At 45.4% G+C, this 16,772-nt stretch overlaps 1 protein-coding gene across 4 annotated transcripts in view; it reads left to right on the top strand.

Moving 5' to 3' along the window:
• The first annotated feature begins 1,771 nt into the window (after positions 1–1,771).
• Positions 1,772–16,772, top strand: part of PACSIN2 (protein kinase C and casein kinase substrate in neurons 2) — a 66,780-nt gene continuing 51,779 nt past the window's right edge. For all 4 annotated transcript variants that reach the window (XM_075705778.1, XM_075705765.1, XM_075705758.1 and 1 more), the window contains exon 1: positions 1,772–1,789. The gene's annotated coding sequence lies outside the window, so the exon portion shown is untranslated. The remainder of the gene's footprint in view (positions 1,790–16,772) is intronic.

Below are 16,772 nucleotides of genomic sequence, written 5' to 3'. Positions count from 1 at the left end.
TGCATCTGTGGTCAGAAGTGAGAGAAGAAATAGCAATAAATGTCATGATTTCTCCTCTCAAACATGAACTTTTAACTTTCAACACCGGAGAGAAATGAAAAGGAGATTAGGGAGGGGGGAAATCATGTTAAATCTCAGGCTTACCAACCCAACCAAATTTTGCAGTAATGCTAACTGCAGTTAATTCAAATCAATTTTTAAAGGACATTTCTTCAGAAGGTAAAATTTACCCCAGTGCTATGGTCTCACAGTCCTACTGAGCTAGTCTAAATTCCCAGTGAACTTAAAACTCCTTAAGTTAATGAGTCATGCACTTAGTGAAAGAGTACAGGAAGACTTGGCGTCTATGCTGATTATATGCAGACTTGCATAAGAAACATGGCCAAGAGGAAAGTACTCTTAGGACTGTTTTGCAGCCCTACCCAATAATCCAGAGCTCTCGCTGTCCTCAAACCGGGCTGTCCTCTGGGATAACGCTGGAGGCAGATCAGCGATGAGAAGGGCAAATGGGAGGGAAATGCTGAAACTGGTGGAGGAGAAGGCAAAGGCTGAAGGGACGAAATAAGGTTACCGTGATGGCTGCTGCTTGGAGCTTGAAATAATCCTCTGTCTAAAGCAAATAAGTCTGAAAGATAGGCAAGGGCTGGAATAACAGTTCTGCCCGCGATACTATTCAGGTATCGCGTACCTCCGCGCACAGAGGTTTAACCGAATCAGCAATGTGATTTTAAAGGTGGCTCTGTCCTTGAGCCACCTCCGTCTCAAAGGCAGCTGACAGACCAGCCCGCGAAGCCCTGCGCTGTCTCCCCCGGCAAGAGGCGGCTTCAGCTGACAGACAGGAGCCAGGGACGTGTGAGAAATGCAGCACCATCATTGCCGCATTGTGGTGTTAGAGGGCACTGCGTTACGCGGCGGGACTGCCGCGGGAGCAGGCGGGGAATTAAAGCCTTCACCACTTTCGGGCGTTAAAAAGTCCCCGTCGCTTTTCGGGATCTATCGGCTGGGTCAAATGCCGCTTCGGGAAACAAAATCTGCTCGTTCACGCTCCCCCGCAGCGGACGGGGTTTTCATTCGCGTCGCGCCCTGCCGCGTTCCGCAGCGCCTACTGTCCGCGGTTTCCCACCCCGTACATACAGCTATCTGCACGCACGCAGCGGCTGCCCTCTCGGCGAGCCGGTCGGGGCGGGCAGGCTGCCCGGCGGGCGCGGGGTGGCGGCAGCCGCCGGCACCGCCGGGCGCAGGCGCGCACCCCGACCGCGGCCAGAGCCCCCTCATGAGGCGCCCCCCGAGCCGGGGGCTCGGCCCGCAGGACCGGCGCGGGGACGGGCCGCGGGGCCACCCCGCGGCGCGCTCGGCGTTAACGGGCGCTAACGAACGGCCGCCGACAGCCGTTAGGGAGCTCGCGCCGGCCGCGGGCGGGCGCGCGCGCACACCAGGGCCCCCGCCGCCCGCCGGCTACCTTTGCCCCCCGCCGCCCCCTTCCAGCCATCGACTAGGAAGAGCGGCGTTAATTGGCAGCCGCGGAAAGCCAATGGGCAGCGGAGGGGCGGGAGGCTGCCCTTCGCCCTCGCCCAATCGGAAGTCGGCTGGGCGTCCGCCAATCGGAGGGGCGGAGGAGGTGGGCGGACGCAGGCGGGCGCGGGGGGCGGCTAGTCGGTGCGGCGGCGCGGCGGGGAGCGGAGTGCGGGCGCTTCTCTCGCCTTCCTCCGCGCTCTGTCGCCGTCTCGTCAGTCCCCTCCCTCCTTCACCGCCGGCGGGCACAGGAGACGGGCAGTTCCCGGCGCTTCAGGTGAGGGCGGCGCCGTCGTCTTGGGCCTTGGCTTCTGGGAGAGGCTTGAGGCGGAGGCCGGGGTTCAGACCCTCGTCGGAGCCTTTGCGGGGGGGGGAGGTGGGCGGGCGGAATGGCGGGCGGCGGGGTCCCACAGGCGGGCGCGGGGAGGGCGGTTGGTTCAGCCGCCGCGCCTGGGGCGGCGGCCGCCGGTGCCCCGTGGCGGGGTCAGGCCGCGCGGGGCGGGGCGGGTGCCGTGCCGTGAAGGCCCCGTTGGGTGCCCCGGGGGGGGACGGGACGACGGGCTCGGTGCCCCGGCGGTGAGGCGGGGGGCGGGCGGGAGTGACAGTGCCGGGGCGCGACGGCGGCGCGGAGGGGGCGGCGGGCGCGAGGGGAGCGCGCGGCTTGGGGGGGGAGGGGGTGTAGGCCCGCGAGCCCCGCGGTGGTGTCGGGGCTTCCTCGGCGGCGGGAGCGGGAAGGTGAAGCTCTCCTTGCACGGCGCCTGGCGGGGAAGGGCAGGGCTGGGGCTTGCGAGGGATGACGACACCGGCGGTGGGGAGGCTCGGTTCCCGAGGGAGGGAAGAGCTCGCTGCTCGGGGAAGTTTAGTGATCCACTCGGTGGTGGTGATGGCTTTGGGTTCGGGAGGGGAGGGAGGAAAAGAGGGCGAGGAGGGAGACCTAAAATTGAGCCACTGGGTTTTTCCTCCCCTCTTTGAAACCCCGGCGTCCTGGATGATGGCAGGTAACGATGCTGATTTGGTGGGAGGAGGTGTTTCTGCGAGGGAGAGTGAGGTTTTAAATGGCTCACAGCCTCCTGAGTACCGGTAATGACACATCTAAGTCAGGCTTCTTGGTCTTGCTGTTGCCGCCTTCTCTCTTGACTTTCCCTTTTTTGGCTTGCGGGAAGAATCTCCTCATCTCCCAAAGTGAAACGTCTGTGTGAGAGACAGAAGTCTCTTTATGTGCGTCAAGGCTACCTGGTTATAGAAAGACTGGGTATCTGCAGTGTCTGCCTGGCTTACTGTATCCGTCTTTCCCAGCTGCTTGGCTGTCTCTGTTTGGAGTGACTCAGAAGCTGATAGACTCAGTCTTCTGAGGCTTCATCCTTTTGCCCTAAGCAGTAAGGGAGGCCAGAAAGGTGCGAGAGCCATATGCTGTCCTTTGTAAACTGGATGTTTGAAAACTGAATGTCTGAAAACTACGTGTAATCTTGCGGTTTTAAATGTTCAGTTTTCTTGTAGCCATTCTTGATTAAAACCATAGATTAGTTAGGATAATTTAAAACAAGTACACTATTGCTCACATTTCCTGTACATATTGCAGTAAGTTTGATCATTTGTACGTGACCCAGACCAGGGTAAAAAATGAGCCTCACAATGTGCTAGACACTTTTTTGTTTTCTTCTGTTGCACTCCACGACCTCACAACAGACTGCATGAAAGGTTGCCATAAGACTGTTTTCTTTTCCTATAGGGGGGATTTTTTCCCTTCTGCTAATGTGGATTTTATTTATTTGTTTATTAAAATTCGAGAGTTTGTTCAGCCCTTCTTTAAAGACAGAACCTTTCCACTGCTTGGAAAAGGTAAAAACATTAACAGTGCATTATTATAATAGTCATAGTGAAGACTGCATTATGTAAGCAACTGAGTTTTCATTCTGGTTTTAGTGCAACAAAAAGATCATTCTCGTTTGTCTGTGATGAGACTAATATAAAAGCATTGCTTCATCGCTTTCTTGGGCGGGGTGTGGGGGGAGACTTGTATTTCTGCTTAAATGTGAGAAGTAACTAAAACAGTTTGCCAACTGTATTTCAGATGGGCAAAACTTCTTAACTGTGTCTTTAACTGGTAAGGTTATTAGCACTGAGGGCTAATGCGCTTGCTTTTTCATACCTGTACCTGCCTGAAATTATATTTTGTCAAACTTGCAATTTGCCTTCAAAGATAGTAGAGTTTATATTCTGCCAATTATGACTGAATCAGCTTAAACAGTAGCATGTATTAGCACACGGGGCATGTCTAATTAGCACAACGCAGCATCATTTTAGAGATCTCTGAGCATACTACACTATAGCTTAGGTATGGTAAGCAGGAGAGGAGTGCAGGTGCTACCTTGTCCTCTGTAGTGTTAACCTTGGCATGGCTGTTCAGTGTTCAAGTGCTCCAAACTCCCCTCGGTGCATAGTTTACAGTTCTAGAGTCAGTTTCTTTGGTTCAGGGTTTATGAGTTGTGCAGTGCCATACTAGAATAAACATTAAAAACTGCCCTGGGGGGTTAAACCACATACCACACATCAAGTGACAATATCAATGTTAAAAGGAAGACACATAGCACAGTTGTAGTTAGCGATGAAACAGTTTATTAATGCTTGATAGGCAAAACTGTTTTGGAATTTTTTTTTTACTGAATGTTTTTGCTCTCATTTTGAAGATGGCGTACTGCAAGTGGATGCAGTAGTTACTATCGAGCTGACAAATTAGATGGCATTTACGATTGCTGGGCTTGATGTTAGCTGTATGCATCTTTGTGGATGGTCTTAAGTGTGTTTTAACTTCTTTTAACTGTCATAGTCATCTCTGTAACAAAAACTTCATTTTACTTTGTAGTGTATATTTAATTGTATTTTTCTTATTTTTCTTCATTCCTTTAGTATTTGAAATACCATTATAGTAACATGGCTTTCTGACTGTGCAGTGATATTCTGGGCAACATTTGATCTATTACTGTTTGTAAGTAATACTTTCTGAAAATACCTAGATGACATTTTTCTAATGGGTAGATGTCTGCTTTCTTTTGCTGTATTGGGGCACTTGAATGTTGGTCTGAAAATCAGTATTGTGAACCTCTTATTTTTACCAAGTGACATGTTTTGGATTATTTAGGGTTAGGCATGAGAAGTTTTGTTCTCATGGTCTGTTTATATAGCATATAGGTACTGTTTCCTTCTCCAGAGCCGAGTGAGCTACTCGTTTGAAGATGTCCTTATGTCAATTCTGTGCTTCCATGATTGTGGTTAAAATGAGCCTGAAGGTTACTGTGACTTGAATTGGTAGCCTGTAAATGCAGGACAGGAGACTTCTGTGCTTGTCACAGGAATGGCAAAGGATAAAATGCTTAGCAGTGCTGCTAGTCAAGAATTGCCTGTGCTTGTATGAATCTGTGGGAGTAATAAAAATTAGCTAAAAGGTAGCTTTCTGCTTCTGAGCTAGTGCATGGTTTTCTCAATGTGGGAGTAGCAGGTCCTGGAAAGAGTTGCATCTCCTCATACAATAAGCCAGAAGAATGGTAGATGCAGATCGAAGTGGTGGGGTTTTTTAATAGATTTGTTTAAACATGTATGTAAACTAATTAATTGGAGTAGTGTTTTGTTAGTTCTTGGGATCTCTGCTTTTTTTAAAAAAATTCTAAGATTTAATGACTGACTTTTTGCCTGAGACCTGGAATGAAGTCTCTAATGCTTGAATTGAAGACTAGTCTGTGAGATGAATAACTTTTTTCTAACACAGGATTTAATTCAAATTCTGTTTCAATCCATAAAACTTCAGGAAGTGGTAGTGTTCCTTTCAACTAAACCTAGGTACTGATATTTGGCTTGCCTTAATGTAATGATGAATTGTTCTCAGGACATGAAAAGGAAGAAAGCAGGAAATAATAGTGATGTAACTGTGCTGAGATAAATTGAGCTACGTATTCTGAGTCTGTAGTTGAATAGAATGGTGTATTTAGTATGAATGTTACCTGGCCAGTTGGCTCACTGGGGTTGGGAAGAATAACCTGAAGTCATAGTAAAAAGGCTGTTGTATCCCGGGGTTGGTTCCCAGTCTACAGTCATAGTCAAATTTGTCACGAGGCTTGAATGTCATTCCTTTATGTGCTACCCTGCAATGTACCTTGCTTGAGGGAAGGGAACAGTCAAAATGTCTCTAATGGTGTTGGTCTAGAATCTGCCTTGATGTGTACTCCTTGGAGTGCGAGTGATTCTACTTGAGCCACTGTGAATTGGTGTGCATTGGTAGAGTCCTCTGAATCTTGGTGGACAGGATATGTCAATATTTGAGAAGGTACCCAGCCCTAATTAGTAAATAGGGATAGAGCTAGCATGGATGTTGTAACACTGCACAGTAATGAGCTCTGAAGCAAAAAGAAAATGTCTCTAAGGCTTTAAGTGATGTGGGTTGGTTCAACTTTTTAGAATATGCAAATATTTAAAAACTCTTCTGGCTTACACAACATGTTGTAAATATTTTGAAGGTGTTGGAAATCTGATTATGCATTGTTTGTTTTTGGGGAAATGCATGTTATTAACCCTTTTTGCTTGTGCAGGACTCTGCTTTAAGTTAAGAATTAATTCCAAGGCATCTACATACCAAAAATTTTAAACAACCTTCTTTGCCTTTTATCATATACTCTAGACCAGTGAATAACAAACCAGACTACCCTATAATAGCAAAAATGGCGAGGATATGATTTGACAGACTGTTCATATTATTAAATATTTGTTTCAAACAGTTTTACTGAAACCAAAAAGGCTGGATTTTATGTAATCATTTGACGTAAACTTACAGATGTGATATAGTAAATCCCGTGAGAATGGGTGCCACGTGGGTTTAAAGTGACGCTGTGAACTCAGAGGAGTTCACAAGTATGTGTTTTAAATATTTTCTCATGCCTGTTGTGATTTATGTATCACAGAATTGTGATGTACTTGCAAACTCTTAGCTTTTGATTATAAAGTAGTGGGTTGTTTACTAATATTAAAACTGGATGACTGTGGTGTTCCTGTAATCTTCATTGTGAAGTGTCTTTTTGAAGAAGTGTGATATTCTTTCTGTCTTATTGTGTCTTTGTACATGAGTAGCACAAATAGGACTCATAAATCTGGTTTTTATGTATGATAAGTTAATCTCCCCAAACATACCAGGCTGATGTGTTGCCAGCTGGTGATTGTAACAACAAAAGGTGTGTATTGACTGAGCTCTGAAAGGACTAGCAGAGTTCTCATACCTGGCATCTCAAACTCTGCTTTCTGAGCATAGTCAAGGGTTCTGTGTTCCAAAACCAACTTGCGCAGAACTTCTCACTTAGCATTGTAATGGTAGGTGAATATTGAAATAAGAATCTTATTTGTTCTCAATAGCAGATGCACAGCCATACTTCACTATTCTTTTAAGCTTATGTTTTTTTTTTTTAACTTTCTGACTTAATAGGTCAAATAATGGGTGCGGGGTGAATATGCTTAATGTGCCCTTCTTAAAAGGGGTAATGTGAAGTACAGATTTCAATAAATGATCTGCCATGAGTCACAGGACAAATGGGACATGTTTTTAGTTTGACTTACGCCTCTGATCCTCTCCGTTAGTAGAGGCTTTCTTGGCAAATTGACAGATATGCTGAATGGAACAATGCTGCTTTCTTGTCAGGAGAAATGATAAATCTGTAACAAGCTGGTCTAGGTATGTTAAAGCAACTCTTTGTATTTAATGGAGCCATGTGTATACAACATCAACTTGTAGGCATGCTTACTTCCACAGTCTTTGAATTATACTTTTAAAGCATTTTTTTCCAAAGTCTTCGGGTTCTCTGTCCTTTAATAAGATAAAAGCTTCAAAACTCTTTTTTGTTTTGTTTTGTCATTTACCTGAAGTAACTGAACCAATCCAAATAATCTAATATCTGGTCAACATACAATTGTGCTTAACTTGAAGGAGCCATTGGAGAGCTTGGTTAAGCTCCAGGGTGAACTTAACTGAAGGGAGTTATTCCCAAGTTCTTGCTGGGTTGAGGTGGTGGTTCAATTCCAAATTGTGAGCATTCTGTTTTATGTGTGAGAACTGAAACTGGATAACCATTTCCTTTAAACAACTTTAATTTTTGTGTGTGGAGAGAACTTCCTATAAAGAACGCTGTCAGTCGTGTGTCATTCAAACACAGTGAGAAATAAATTGAGTGGTTAGCTGTTCCTCTTTTGGGCAATTAAATTTCTTCAATTAAACTCCTATGCCCACAGCTGGAAGTATTGCCATCTCATTGATTATTTGTATTGATTGGTCCATTGTTATTGTAGGCCACTAGTGTTTCCATTGGTTTACACCAAGTTGAGTATATTTTACTACCGTTCTGCCTTGTATTAGCAGGTTTTTTTGGCCCAGGGAACTTCTAGGGCTGTGAGTCATTCTTTCTTTGAGTTGAGGTTTTCATCTTTTTTTTTTTTTTTTGAAAGCTGGTTCAATTGAAAGTAGGAACAACCAGCACATATGGATAAAGTATGATCAACTAATAACTTGTGATTCACAGTGCCACTTCCCAAAGCACACTGTCATGCTGCCTTAAGTGAACAGAGTCCTAAATGGAAAGATAAGTGAAACAAGTTGTATACTGTTACTGTATCATTGATGGGCTGTGGTGGGTTGACCCTGACTGGATGCCAGGTGCCCACCAAGCTGCTCTGTCACTCCCCTCCTCAACTGGACAGGGGACAGAAAATATAATTAAAAGCTTGTGGGTCAAGATAAGGACAGGGAGAGATCACTCAGCAATTACTGTCATGGGCAAAACAGACTTAACTTGGGGAAAGTCAGTTTAATTTGTTACCAATCAAAACTGAGTAGGGTAATGAGAAATAAAACCAAAGCTTAAAACACCTTCCCCTCACCCCTCCCTTCTTCCTGGGCTCAACTTCACTCCTGATTTTCTCTGCCTCCTTCCCCAAGAGGTGCAGGGCGACGGGGAATGAGGGTTGCAGTCAGTCCATTACTCACTGTCTCTGCTGCTCCCTTCCTCTTCACACTCTTCCCCTGCTCCAGCACGGGGTCCGTCCAATGGGAGACAGTCCTCTATGAACTTCTCCAATGTGGGTCCTTCCCATGGGCTGCAGTTCTTCATGAACAGATCCAGTGTGGGTCCCTTCTATGGGGTGGATCCTTCAGGAGCAGACTGCTCCAGCATGGGTCCCCCATGGGGTCACAAGTCCTGCCAGCAAACCTGCTCCGTTGTGGGCTCCTCTCCCTCCATGGGTGCACAGGTCCTGCCAGGAGCCTGCTCCAGCGCGGGCTTCCCACGGGGTCACAGCTTCCTTTGGGCACATCCACCTGCTCCGGCGTGGGGTCCTCCCTGGGCTGCAGGTGGGTATCTGTTCCACTGTGGGCCTCCATGGGCTGCAGGGGCACAGCTGCCTCACCATGGGCTTCACCACGGGCTGCAGGGGAATCTCTGCTCCGTTGCCTGGAGCACCTCCTGCCCCTCCTTCTTCACTGATGTTGGTGTCTGCACGGCTGTTCCTCTCACACAATCTCCCTCCTCTCTCCCAGCTGCTGTTGTGCAGCAGTTTTTTACCCCTTCTTAAATATGTTATCCCTGAGGTGCTGCCACTGTCACTGATGGGCTCGGCCTTGACCAGCAGTGGGTACGTCTTGGAGCTGGCTGGCATTGATTTCATTGGGCATAGGGGAAGCTTTTAGCAGCTTCTCACAGAAGCCACCCCTGTAGCCCCTTCGCTACTGAAACTTTGCCATGCAAGCCCAATACAAGACCTAACAATGAATTTGATGGCAGTTGTATTATACCAGAAGTTATGTCTTTTGGTTTAATACATGTGATGATTTGATGCAGACTTTTTTTTTTAAGATGTTGTAATGAGATGTACCTCACTCGTGTTGTCTGCAGGATAGGTAAGCTTATTTACAAATTTAGAATTAACTTCCTGTTCTTCTGTTTCTTCCTTATCTTCTTTTCTTGCAATTTTGGATATATCCTCAGGAGCATGTTTTGGAAATGGCTTTAATGAATAGGCACTCAATCTGTGGATCATGTATTGATAGTCTATGGACGTCTAAAGAGATGATCTTTCATATAAACAGATTTTAATTGCTGTTGCTCTTAAAATGTTAAAGTAGTTTGATTATCCAGTTGATAGTAGTACATAGTTCAAATGCAAAAGAATGATTAATACATTGTAATCCAGGAAGGAATTACTTGTAATCATCTGGTCTTATCTGAAAAAGACAAGCCAGAGGACTTCTGTGAATGAATCCCTGTTGGAATTTGATATAGCCACAAAGAAAACTTCCCATTTAGAAAGAATGGATGTAGAGTCCACCACAACCCTGTTAGTTGCCCAGTTGGCTAATTAGTCCTGCTGTCTGAAACAGGGTACTCTCTATGATGTATAGTCAGATAATACATCCTTCTAGCTGCCTACCTCACAGCACTTTGTTTATATCCTACAGTTCATTGAGCACATTCAAATGAGTAATCCTCTCCATTTTGGAATTCTTCAAACTTGATGCTTAAAATATTAGGTCCCCTTTTTGAGATAGGGAAATTAAACTTTGCCTTGGTACAGTGCAATGTGAATTCCAAGTTAGCATCTTTAGCTTGTGCTTATTTTGGCAAACAATCCAAACAGGTTTATCAGCACTGGATTCTCTGTCATTTACTGTTTCCCCAGGCTGCTTCTTAAATCGGCTGTGCAGTAGATCAGCCATAATTCCTGATCTTTTTTGAGGTCACCGATAATAATGGTAAATAACTTAGCAGTAGCTCGGTGGACATATCTGGCTTTGTAATGGTTTTTGACTCTGTATTTTGAGAGCTTAAAATAAATGTAATATTAGACTGAGCTTGTATCATTCTGTATCTTAATCCAAATACCTTGTGAGAGCAAGTTGAATGCTGTGTTGAAATTTATGTCCTCAGCATAGTCATTATCACTCAGGATGGTGACCTCATAAAAAGAGGATGCTGTTAAGAAGTTGGTTGTATTGATTTTTCGTTACCTATGTAATAATAATTACCAACTTGTTATGCTCAAGTGGAATCTTATTTGTTCCATTTTAATTGACTTGTCTCTAGTAAACTAACCATGTCCCTTTTAAAATGTATGTGACATCAGTTTTTCTCTAGCCTTCTGGAACTTCCCCATTATTCAGAACTTCTTAAAAGTTCATGACTTAGAGCCTCCCAAATGATATTTTAAAGTTCTTGAACAAAAGCTAATTTGGACGTACTGGTTTGGATTCCTAAGCCCTTTTAATTTCTAATTTGAGGGCTCATGATCATACCACTCAGATACGATTATTTGTTGGCATTCATAGCTCTTCTGCCTCTGTTACTACATTAAAATGGTGATACCTCATGAATGATAGCATTGTTTCTAGGGTTGTTATAATAAGGACAACAAAAGAGCTTTAAATATTTTTGAGGTCTACCATTACAACTACTTCTGTGTTCTTTCTGCTTTCATCATTCCTAGCTTTTGTTACATTTGTTACCATGTACTTCTCTTTTCCACTTCATGTATAGCGATTTCTGTAGCTACTGTGGTTTTTTCTTCTAATGTGGCTTTGGGGACAGCTATTAAAAAATCTTGTGTGATTCCCTGTGATTCTTGCATGATAAAGTAATATTATTTTATCAGATTGCCAAATCTGGGTCTTCTTGGTCGAAGCTGGAAGCAGTCTGAGTCAGCTCAGGGCTGGTATGCAGGTAGTCACTTCTTTCAGTTCTGTCATCCATTCTCTTTTGAGGTATGGTATATGTGGAGGTCCTTGGTGTTGAATGCAATGTGCTCTTTGAGTTAGGACATTGTTGCCTATAATGTATGTTAAATTCCATGCCAATTTAGAATTGGGAAAGTGAAATATGGAATATAGGTCAACGGGACCAAAGGGCCCCACAGTAATGTGGCATTCTCCTTCACACAGCAGCTTGCTGCAGAAGGAGCTGGCTGCTCTGTGTTGTTCAGTATGCGTTAGTGCTCTCTGGCAGATACCAGTTTGTGCCCATGTGGTGCAGGAGCTATTGGAAGATGTTCCAGAATGTCTGTGGAGTGTTAGTGTTCTTTTAAGGTTCTTAATTCAAATGAGTAATGAATATTATTGCAGAAGTGTCACTACTCCTTTCTTGCCTATTTAATCCTCTCCACCTACATTATAACCACACAAACGTTCAGTCATGTGACTTGTGAGATTTCAGTGATATTAAATGGGCTTGATTTATGTTCCCACATACAAAAATCTAATCTCTTGTGTGCCTACCACTTACACATAAACAATGAAAATATCTTTTTGCCTGTCTTTCAGAGTCTCAGACTTTCTGAAGAGTATCTTTTGTGTTGAATGTGTACTTGTTTATTCCTTTTGTTAGCATAACATCTTGTAACTTGGTAAACTAGCTCAAAAGCTTGTTGCTGCTTCTACTCACAGTGATAAGGCAAGTAATTTCAAAACCAGTGGCAGTCTGTGTTGCTACTAAAACAGGAAACCAGGTTCTTTCCCTGGTGGCCAGCTATTTGTTCTTGCTAGGTGCTCTGTGTTGGCACTATTTATGTGTCTGTGCTGTGGCCAGAGTTGGTTCCCTGGTTCAGCAAGAAACTTTTTATTTTTGGCAGAGTAATTTTCAGCTGGATAAAGCTTAGCACCTGGCTTCCTGAATAGAATTGACGGCATAGGGTTGGGTCAGGAGGAGTGACTGGGGAGTTGAGAGAAGACTAGATAAGTCTTTGTCAGCAAGACAAATTTATACTGTAATAAAGTGATCAGGCTAGATACTGAGATGAGCAGTACCGTGAATAATTTGTATAAAGTTAAGCTGTAAAGTGAATGTTAAGTGTAAACAAGTTTTGTATAAGTGCTTTTATAATCCCCTGTATGCCGAAGATGGTCAGGATGTAATAAAATAAGAATGTAGTGCATATAAGTGCAACTGTGTTGCTCATCCTAGCAGCTGAAGCTGTGCTACATGAGCTGCTGAAATACAACTGAGTAAGATTTACCACTTATGCCCTAGAGACTGTACCCTTAAACTATTTATAGTTAAGGGAATTGAAGATTCACTTAAACTTATGTTTCTTGATTTTTACCAATTTTAAATGCACGGCTGAATAGGTAATAAGTTTCAAATGATCTTGAATTCATAAATTTCAAGAAAAAACCCAGCAAGTTTACCTTTAAATTTTTGCTTAAAATATTTTAGTGGGGAAGGACTAGAAGAAAATTGAAATACTTTCCAAAGTTGAACAGGTTCTAAGTAGAAAGGAGCTAAAAGTCTTTGCCTTTTGACTTCTAAAATATTCAGTTCTAACTTAAATGTGTCTAATGTGTAACACTGATATATATTCTTACATAATGAGATTTATTTATAAAAAAATGAATGCTAAATAATTTTTTGAAACTCCTAGCAGAACATTTAAATTAATCTGTTTAGCACTTTATTGTTAAACTAGGTTTTGAAGAACTAGCTTTGAATTTCAACTCAATATTTAATTTCCAAAACTGAGTCAATCTTGTGGAAAGAATCAAGTGGATTTTTTAGAATGTTGGTGTCCCCCCGTCCCCATGTCCCATCCTGTGTCCTCCCCAGGAAAAATCTAGATACACACAAAAACCAAGCCAGCTCTCTTATTTCCTAGACTGGAAAAACTGCTTCCCTACCTTACTGTAACCTGTGCTGTTTGGTTCTTCTCCCCCTGTGTCCTCCCCCTCCACCCCCCAACAAACAAACAAACAAAACCTGAATAGAATTAGTTGGATCCTCCTGTTACTTTTGTTCTATGATACTGCACAGTCTGCTTTCTTAGCTGTTCTCAGCAAAGTGGTGTTCCACTGATGGGTTTGGGTTTTTTTGAAGCAGGTACACAGATTGGCTAGCAGAGAACATCCTACCAAGAAAGCAGACTGAGCAGTATTACATAACACTGTGCTTTTCTTTGTTTAATTGTTCACTGCAGTGGGAAAGGTGAAAGTTTGTCTTTTCTGTTCATTGTGGTAGGACCAAATCTGTTGTTTGTATTGCTAAACAGAAATTTGAGGAGATTAAAGGACAATCCATATAGTTTTAAAGGATCTGTAGGTGAACCTTAAAGTTGGTTTGAATTTGGCTAAGAAATCCTTTGTCCAAAGTAGCATATAAGCAGCTGCTTCTGCTTTGGCTTGCACTATCCCTGTATCAGAGAACAATATGTGGGTCTAGTCTGTGTCTAATTACTGTATTTTTGCACTTGGTTTAGATCAGGCTATTACATACAGGCTTGCTTGTATCAAATGGGAGCCACCTTTCTCAAAGGGGAAAGAGAGTCTTTGCTCAGGAGCTTGTGGGACTCATGGACAGGGCTTTAAACTAGATGTGAAGGGTGAGGGGGAACATACATGGCTTGCCTTTGACAAGCTGTGGGACGGTACACAATGGTTAGAGGGATGAAGTGCTCTTATGAGCCCTCAGTCTGTTGCCCAGAGACATGATGGGGACACTGCAGCACAGTTGAAGTCTTGCAGAGATGAGCTGGGGGCTCCCGAGGTAGCCAACAAGGAAACTTCTGTGAAACACCTCAAGGGAAACAGGGATGTTCCACTGAGAAGGCGACATGGCCAACAGCCCAGATGAAATGCCTCTACACGAACACACACAGCATGGGGAACAAAGAGGAGGAGCTGAAAGCTACTGTGCTGCTAGAAAGCTATGACCTGATTGCCATCGTTGAAACTTGGTGGGCCGAATCCCATGACTGGAATGTGGCTATTGATGGCTACAGGCTGTTCAGAAGGGACAGGCGAGGAAGGTGGGGGCGGAGGCGTTGCCCTCTACATAAAGAAATCGATACAGTGTGAAGAGCTGTCCCTGAAGAATAGCCACGAGCAGGTCGAAAGCTTATGGGTGAGAATCAGAGACAGAGGCACCAAAGGGAACCTTGTGGTTGGTGTCTACTACAGGCCGCCTGATCAAGGGGAGCCTACTGACGAAGCTTTCTTCCTCCAGCTCCAGGAGGCTTTGCGCTTGCAGACTCTCGTCCTACTGGGGGACTTCAAGCACCCCGACATTTGCTGGAAAAGCAACACGGCGAGCTGTAGGCAATCCAGGAAATTCCTTGAATGCATTGAGGCTAACTTCCTAAGCCAGGTAGTAGGCACCCCTACCCGAGAGGATGCAATACTGGACCTGATGGTCACCAATGCAAGTGAGCTCATTGGTGATGTCAAGACTGGAGGCAGCCTGGGCTGCAGTGATCACGCATTGGTGGAGGTCTTGCTCCTGAGGGACATGGGAAAAGTGAGAAGTACAGCCAGGACTCCAAATTTTAGGAGACCACCTTCCAGCTCTTCAAGGAGTTAGTCAGAAAGACCCCGTGGGAAATGGTCCTCAGGACAGGGGAACGGAACAGAGCTGGCAGATCTGTAGGGACACCTTCCATAGAGCACAAGAGCTCTCAGTCCCCAGGTGTAAGAAATCAAGCAAGGAAGGGAAGAGGCCAGCATGGCTGAGTCGAGACATGCTGGTCAAACTAAAGAGCAAGAGGGAACTGCACAGGCAGTGGAAGCAGGGACAGGTGTCCTGGGAAGAGTACAGGGAAGCTGCCTGGTTGTATAGGGATGTGGTCAGGATGGCCAAGGCACGGCTGGAGCTGAGTTTGGCAAGGGATGTAAAGAATAACAAGAAGGGCTTCTACAGGTATGTCAACCGGAAAAGGAAGGTTAAAGAAAGCAAACCCCCCGATGAACAAGAATGGTGACCTAGTACCAACAGATGAGGAGAAAGCTGAGGTACTCAACAACTTTTTTGCCTCGGTCTTCTCCAGCAACCTCTCTTTCACCCCTCCCAAGTCGATGGACCGCAAGATGGGGACCGGGGGGGATAAAGCCCCTACCACTGTAAGGGAAGATCAGGTCTGAGACCACCCGAGGAACCTGAATGTACACAAGTCTGTGGGACCTGATGAGATGCATCCCAGAGTCCCGAGGGAATTGGCTGATGTAGTTGCCAAGCCACTCTCCCTAATACTTGAAAAGTCGTGGCAGTCAGATGAAGTCCCTGGGGACTGGAAGAAGGGAAACATTGTGCCCATTTTTTAAAAGGGAAGAAGGGAGGACCCTGGGAACTACCGACCTGTCAGCCTCACCTCTGTGCTTGGGAAGATCATGGAACAGATCCTCCTAGAAGCTATGCTAAAGCACATGGAGGACAAGGAGGTGATTCGAGACAGCCAGCACGGTTTCACCAAGGGCAAGTCCTGCGTGACCAGCCTAGCGGCTTTCTATGAAGGAGTGACTGCATCAGTGGATAAGGGAAAAGCAATGGATGTCATCTGTTTGGACTTCTGTAAAGCGTTCGACACAGTCCCCTACAACACCCTTCTCTCTGAAATAGGGAGATAGGGATTTGATGGGTGGACTGTTCGGTGGATAAGGAATTGGCTGGATGGTCGCATCCAGCGGGTAGTGGTCAACAGCTTGATGTGCAAATGGAGACCGGTGACAAGTGGTGTCCCTCGGGGGTCTGTACTGGGACTGGTGCTGTTTAATATCTTCATCAATGACATAGACAGTGGGATCGAGTGCACCCTCAGTAAGATTGCAGGTGACACCAAGCTGAGTGGTGCAGTTGACACACCAGAAGGACAAGATGTCATCCAAAGGGACCTGGACAAGCGGGAGAAGTGGGCCTGTGTGAACCTCAGGAGGTTCAAGAAGGCCAAGTGCAAGGTCCTGCACCTGGGTTGGGGCAACCCCGAATATCAATAAAGGCTGTGGCGATGAAGGAGTTGAGAGCAGCCCTGCGGAGAAGGACTTGGGGGTTGGATGAAAAGCTGGACATTAGCCAACAATGTGTGCTTGCAGCCCAGAAGGCCAACCGTATCCTGGGCTGCATCAAAAGAAGCGTGGCCAGCAGGTCGAGGGAGGTGATTCTGCCCCTCTGCTCTGCTCTGGTGAGACCTCATCTGGAGCACGGCGTCCAGCTCTGGGGCCCTCAGCACAAGAAGGACATGGACCTGCTGGAGCAGGTCCAGAGGAGGGCCACAAAAATTATCCGAGGGCTGGAGCACCTCTCCTACGAGGACAGGCTGAGAGAGTTGGGGTTGTTCAGCCTGGAGAAGGGAAGGCTCTGGAGAGACCTTATTGCAGCCTTTCAGTACTTAAAGGGGGCCTATAGGAAGGATGGGGGCAATCTTTTTAGCAAGGCCTGTTGTGACAGGAGAAGGGGTAATGGTTTTAAACTAAAGGAGGGTAGATTTAG

Source organism: Pelecanus crispus, chromosome 1, assembly GCF_030463565.1.
Source record: "Pelecanus crispus isolate bPelCri1 chromosome 1, bPelCri1.pri, whole genome shotgun sequence".
NCBI classification, from domain to species: domain Eukaryota; kingdom Metazoa; phylum Chordata; class Aves; order Pelecaniformes; family Pelecanidae; genus Pelecanus; species Pelecanus crispus.
The sequence above is the reverse complement of the archived record's forward strand: the minus strand, read 5'-3'. Positions and strand labels throughout refer to the sequence as shown.